Raw genomic sequence first — 7,248 nt, 5'->3', positions numbered from 1 at the left:
CCCCAGGAGCCCCTCCGGAGAGTTTGTCGGTTCCTCCCAATGCTTGACGCCTTCAGCAGAGCTGGAGCCGCTGAGCTAGACACACTCGCATTCGGGCCAGCGTCTTGCTGTACCACCTCAGTCCTTCCAGCCTGTGCAGGGCTGGGCGCGGGGCAGGTGCAGAGGAAATCCTGACCAAAATCTCCGGTGGTCCAGTGGGGCCACAATCAATGCCCAGCCTGCCCAGACATTAGAGAGAGGCCCCATACGGAGTCATCTTACTGGGTGCAGAGACCTTGCCCATGTGCGTGCATGTCCATGTGTGCACGTGTCTGCATGTGTGTGCACGTGTGTGTCCCCGGGGTCTGTCTGTGTGTGCACCTGCATGCGTGCCTTCAGGCAATTGTGTGCATGTGTGATGGAGATGGGGGCAGACAAGGATGCCGTGCGAGGAAAGGAGACCTGCCCCCACATACCCCAGCGCAAAGCGGGGCAGGGTGAATAGAGGCCACGCACCTGACCCAGGGCTGAGGCCAGGCTCTCAATTAACCTGGCCTGGCAGCCTCTCCCCCACCGCAGGTACCCCCAGGCAAAGGGCCCACTGCACCCAGAGAGCACCCAGCTCCCACCATCTGCAGCGTCACCTGTGGCACACGCGGGCCAGGCCCAGCTTCGCTCCCCTGCTTCTGCTTGACTGCCACAAGAGAGAGCTGAGGCTCCTTGTGGGGGGAGGAGGAGAGAGGAGCCACAACCCCCTCCCACTGGGCCCAGGCCCCAAGCTGAGCCCAAGATACTCCTCCAGGAGCAGGGCAAGGGAGACAGGTAGGACTGCAAAACATCAGGCATGTGGCCCTCCCAATCCATGCTGCAGTGCCCCACGCCCTGCCCAATCAGGCACTGCAGTGCCCCACGTCCTGTCCAGTCACCTGCTGCAGTGCCCCATGCCCTGCCCAATCAGACCCTGCAGTGCCACACATCCTGTCCAATCACACCATGCAGTGCCCCACGTCCTGCCCAATCACACCATGCAGTGCCCCACGTCCTGCCCAATCAATGCTGCACTTCCTCTCCATCCTGCTGCCCATCCAGTCCTGTCCTTGCTCTGGCTCTGGCCTCAGCCCCTGGGGGCGCCGGGTCCAGACTGTGCCCATGCCCCGGAGGGAGCCATGGAGCGTAGCCCAGCCTAGTTTGGGGCCCAGGGCCACCCAGGGAGCCAGTGCCAGAGCAGGGCAGTGTCCTGGAGCCCCAAGCACCACCCAGCAGCCAGTCCCAGCCACTCCTGGCCCAGGGCATCTGCAAACATCCCATGCACAGTGTCAACAACCTAGGTTTGCTCAGCATCTGGGAAGGAAAACACCACAGTGAGCCAGCCCTCCCGTGTCGCAGCGCCCAGTGATGCCTGCTGGGCACCTGGCCCTTGCGCCCTTGGGAGCGCTGTCAGTCATGCCATGGGGACGAGAGCATGCCAGCTGCATGCTCAAGGAGCACACGTGTTCACTCCCTGGCCCAGCAGCCACTGTCTCCTCCTTGGAGTCCATTCAGCCCCCAGCTCAGAGGGCCCTGACCTGTGATTTTGCATGTCACCCCTGGGCTCTGGTCTTGCTTGTGGTCTGTGCAGCAGCTTGCAACATGGGCGGCCCTGATATGAGGGTGGCATGCAGCAGATGAGCAGAGCCATCTCCAACTGACAGATGGGGAAACTGAGGCACTGCCAGGAAACTGCCTATTCTTGGCCCCAGCAGGCTGGGGCAGAGCTGGGGACAGAGGTTTGGCCAATGCCTCTCTGGGCCCTTTGGAGACAGCCTTTCCCTAGGGCTCTGACTAGAGCAGGCATGGTCAGGAGACTCATACAGACCACGGCACCATTCTGCCTGCCCCTCGCCCGAGCGCCGTGTCTGGGGTGTAATAGGCAGGTTGCCCAGGACCCCACAGAGAGGGACACCCCAGGTAATAATGCTGAGCCTTGGGCCAGACCCCATCCCATCCCCTGGGCACTGAAGGAGAATGAGGCACGGAGATGCGATAACGTCAGGGCCTTGACAATCCACCAATGCCTCGGTCCCAGGAATGTGCCACCTAACACTGAGTCACGGGACAGCAGAGAGGAGGGGCAGGACCTGCCCGCCTTTGTTATTGGCAGGAGCACAGTTGAGTTGAGCTCAGGTGCCTCAGCCAAGCCCAATAAGGGGAGCAGGGTCTACCCTTAGTGCTGCAGAGGGTGGGAGCTGGAGGAAGGCTCGGTGAGGGCTGAGCTGACCTCTCCCAGGCAAGAGGGTCCTGCAGAGGACCTGCACCCCAGGACATTCAATAGCTGTCACTGTCTCTCCCTGGTGGGGTTGATGGAAGATCTTATGATCTTTGCTGCCACCCTCTGGCCCTCCTGCCCTGGCTCTGCCTGGCCCAAGGGCTGGAGAGAGAGTTGAGATGGGCCAGTCGCAGTGAGCACCCACGTGACATGCCCCTCGCCCACCTGCCCCGTACCTCAGATATGGTGCATGCAAGCACAAGGCACTGAAAGGTGGCAGGGGCACAGGCTGTGCCAGCCCTGCCACCAGACTGGACCAGACTTGCTCAGGATCCCATCTCCCATGGCAGCCAGGCCACGGTGCAAGAAGGCACCTCCAGGCAATGAAGGGAGAACACCTGCAGAGGGAATCAGCCCCCCAGCCTGGCATCCTTCCCCTGCTGCTGTCCCAGCTGCCCATCTGGGCAGAGAGCATCCTGGCAGGGCTTTCTGCCCAGGGCTGGTCCCGCAGCAAATCCCTGGTGCTGACACCAGTCAGAATTACCCACTTCCTCACCCCGTGACCAGGACATCCTGTGCCCAGGCCCGGATAAACATCCTGTGAGCAAGCCACCCACTGACACCCACGGCAGAGCTCAGAGCACCTGCTCCTCAGAGACACCAAAGCTGAGCTGCCCACAGGCCCCGTGTCTGTTGTGCTCCTGCCTGCTCAGGTTGGTCTCTGGGCAGCGGCAGGGCTCCCATCTACACTGGCTTAGCCCTGATGTAGGCAGGCAGAAATGTACCCTGAACATCATGCAACAGCGCGGCACAGCTGCAACGCACCCCAGCTGCCAACTCTTGTCTGTCAGCTCCACGCATTTCCCTGAACTCTGACCCACCAAGCATCTGAGCACAGAGGAGGAATGCGGGCGTTTCACTCGTGCAAGGCGTCACGCTCAGGCTTGAGGCATGACCATGGGCCCAGTGCCAAGGCGGCGCTCTGGGGAAAATAGTGGGCACATTTGAAATCTGGATTTTGCAAGGGGGGGTGCTAGATGGATAGACAGATGGGGAAAACGGATGGATAGATAAGGAGGCCAGTTTGCTGGTATCTATTTTGACCGTATAGAGCTGTAGAGAAGTGGGGTGGGTGGAAGGGACCTCCGGAGGTCACATCTAGTCCAACCCCTGCCTGAGGCAGGATCAGACCCGTCCAAACCATCCCACATGAATCCATTGCCTGACTTCTTAACCAAACAACAGAGTCAGCCCTGACAACAACAGACATCGCACCTGAACCTACTACGGGTTAGGAGCAATCTGTCAAACCGTCCAAATGGGTGTCCTAAACTTCCACTTAGACACAGACAGATGCCTGGGCATGCAGACAGAGGACTGCAGCTCTTGATCCTCTCCTGTTTTTTAAAAACCCTCAAGCCCCACCTGTGGGAATCCCAGGGTGAGGCCCCAGCACTTGCTCTGGGTGCTCGTTTGTAGCTATGCACCATCTACAATGCGTCACCCCCTGCTCTGGTGGAGTGACTGGGGCTGTAGCAAGGCCGACCGTGGGATTAAGAGCCCCTGGGGGTAAATCCACCTGCTGTACTCTGTGCCTGCTCATGCCCCATCCTCTCGTCCAGGCTGCCCACAAAGCACCAGGCCTCCGTGCGGGGCCTTGGACCTTGAGGAGCAGGGGGCAGCATCTGCCCTGGGGGAAATTCCAGGGTCCTGGGAACTCCGCACTTCCCTGCGCAACCCAGCTGGGAACACGGCAGCCTCCCCATGAGCTCAGGCCACGTTACCCTGGCCAGAGACAAGCAGCATTGATCCAGCAGGAGACCATGTATCCTGTTTTGGCAGTGCCGTGCTCTTCCCAGCGGATTGCTCCTTTCTAAATATCACACCTGAAGTTAAAAATTCATTGCAATTCGATCGCTGTCCTTATCATTACCCCTTCCATTAATTAGGTCATTAACAGCTCTTTTGCCCCACTGAATTCAGGTGGTTTAACCTGTGTTTATCTAGGATACTCAGGGAGTTTAATATATTACATGGCATGTTGAATGCAATGGGAACAAGGACACCATCCAGCACAACAGAGCATTTCAATTTGTCGAGCGGGCCAAAGAAGCTGCATTGTCCTTCTGCCATCCAAAATATTCCTAAATATACTCGTTCCCCTGGGGCATTTGATTCAGATGAACCTGGGGCCTTGGACCTGCCGAATGGCTCTGATGAGCTTGGCCTAAAACCCAGACTTCTCATCTTTACACCATGGCACTCTTCTTGGAGTCCCAGCAGGGCTGTGCTGACCGAGGCTGAACCCCTCCTTCCCAGGCAGCTTCTGCTGCACCCCAGGACCAGCTCTGACCTTTTCTGGTGGTTGCCTCTTTGTTACGGGGCACCTTGTGCTGGAGTTTGCTCCCTCAGCACTGCCCGGGTGGCTCCAGCTCATCTCCTACTAGAGCCTACAGCTGGATCCTGCTGTTCCCACATGGGCCCAGTGCAGGAGGCTGAGGCTGGCTCCCTGCTGGCATGGGACTAGCTACGGCACCCAGATGGAGCTGGGAATATCGCCATCCCTGTCATGATGAATCTTCTGCAGACTACACAGAGGCAGGGGCGCAGATCACATTGGCCTCAACAGGGGACACCTGGGTGGAGCTCACGTTGCACCCCGTAGGATAGGGAGGAGGCACCATGGTAGGTCTCAGCTGCTTGGTCCCTTCATTAAAAGGGGAATTTAAATTGTGGCTGCTGGACACGGGCAAACCCCTGCCTTTCTCCAGCTCCTGCTGACCCCCACAGCTGGCACAAAAACACCTACCCAGGGAGGGCACAGCCGCACGGCTCCTCAGCATGGTGTCAGGGCTGACGGTGGCTTTACCAAGGATTTAGATGATGGGTTTGTCTGGGATGGTTTGGACAGGGCTGACCCTGCCCCAGGCAGGGGTTGGACTAGGTGTGACCTCTGGAGCTCCCTTCCAGTCCCACTGCTCTGGATCTACGATCCATAGGGGAACCTCTAAGGAACCGGCGTATCCTGGCCGAGGGGCAGCTGAGGGAGCTGGGTGCATTTGGAGCTGAAACTTATTTTGGCAAGAAATGAAGAGGCCGAAATGCCTCAGGAATTTCCCTTCACTCCCTTAAACTGGTTATGTGAGGGGAACACCCAGCTGACTTCTGGTTTTGGTTTTTTTTGTGGGTTTTTTTGGGGGGCGGGGGGGCTAGTCTATGTGAAATTTGGGAAATTGTTTCGTTCTATCTGTTCCAGTCTTTCTCCCTGGAAATGTCCTTCAATTTTTTTTTAAATCGAATTATAGTTTCAGACTTGTTAGGGACTGGAAAAAAAAAATCGCTGCAAAGAAGCTGAGTCTGGTAGGGGTTACTGTGTCTGAGCCCAAACAATGGATTCAGGCTTTTCCTTGCACCCCAAGGTTTCTGAACTGGAATCGGTGACGGGCCCAGCCTGACTGTTGGCAGCTCACAGGAACCATAAAACCTGCTTTCTTAGATGTGCTTGGTACAAAGGGTTAATCCAGTCCCATGAATATCCTCCATGCGTGGCCAATCTCCTCTTGAACCCAATTAAATTATCCGCCTCTCCAACGTCCTGTGGTCATGAGTTCCACGAGCTAATTACACACAGTTTGGGGAGCGGGGGAAGAAAAAGCTTTTTGTTTGTTTTCAACCTGCTCCCTTATAACTTCGCCATCTGTCCTCTGGTTTTGGGATTGTGAGAGATGGTAAAAGTAAATCCCTCTTCGTGCTCTCCGTCATTTTACAGACCTCTCCTCTGTTGACTTTGCTCCAAGCTGCCAAGTCCCAGGTCACGGAGTCTCTCCTGCTACAGAGGCGCTGCCTCGATCAGCCTTGTTCCACTTCTCTGCACCGTTTCCAGTCTCACTGGATGCAGGGGACCAGAGCTGCAAACAGCACCCGAGCTGGAGGAGGACCAGGAAGGTCAAAAGGGATTTCAGAAGCCATGCACTTGCCTGCAGAGCCCAAGGAAGAGTGTGAATTCACGCGTCATCCATCCCAGTAGCGAGGACTGTAGGGGCAGGTTCTCTGCTAATGCAAGGGGCCACACGCAGACACAGGGCAGGAGCTGTGCCCCACGGCTTCCAGGCCACAGCTGAAGCACTCAGTGGAGAAGGCTGGGCCCATTACATAGAGAGAGAAACAATGAAGAGAGAGAGGAGGCAACCAGTGGGCATGAAGAAGTCAGCAGCCGCTCACAAGTCATCCTGTGTTGTTGCTTACAAGCAAAGGCTGAATCGAGCAGGCATCTCACCGTGGCACAGTGCCCCTGTGCCCTCTGATGCCAGAGTCCCGAGCTCCCTGGAGATCCGACTTTCCCCCTCTTCTAGCAACCAGAGCTGACAACTGAACCCAATCCCAACCAAGCCAGGCCTGGCTCCTCTCTGAGCTCCAAGCCCGCTCTGCAAAGGGTGCAGAAAGATGCCACGTGGGAGCACCCAGCTCTCCCTGGTTCTTCATGGGAGCTGGGCGTCCATCCTGCTTGGACCCTCAGCAAGACCCGGGGGTAGTGGGTTTGCAGAGAGCTGGCCAGCTGTGTGGATGGATGTGCCCGGGTGGCAGGGCCGGGCTGAGTCAGTGCCCCACCCTGTTGGCATGGGCTGAAGACGGTGCTGCTTCCAGCTGCGTCAGCACCAGGCAGGAGCTTCCTGCCAGGGACAAGGCCCCTTTGGGCTGTGTGCACGGAGCCGTGCAGGGAGGTTTCTGGCCAGGGCTCACGGGGGCACCTGCTCTATCACAGGCCTGGGCTCAGCCACCTGGGCGGCACTGCCACCCAGGCTCCTCCGCTTGCTGGATGTCCACAGCAAAGGGCATGTGGGATGGGCACAGGGACAGGGAGAAAGAGCCCGTCCCAAAGAGCCCCTGTGGGATGGTGCCCTGCAAGCAGGGAAGCAACCAGCACAGCACAGTGCCTCCCTCAGTGCCTGGCCAGCCCTCACCACGGGGCAGCAGGTGCTATCCCACACCGCAGCACCCACCAGAGCCACCCCTGCCAAGCACAG

This window comes from Alligator sinensis, unplaced genomic scaffold (genome assembly GCF_000455745.1).
Source record: "Alligator sinensis unplaced genomic scaffold, ASM45574v1 scaffold463_1, whole genome shotgun sequence".
In the NCBI taxonomy this organism is placed as follows: domain Eukaryota; kingdom Metazoa; phylum Chordata; order Crocodylia; family Alligatoridae; genus Alligator; species Alligator sinensis.
Note: the sequence above shows the minus strand (reverse complement) of the source record.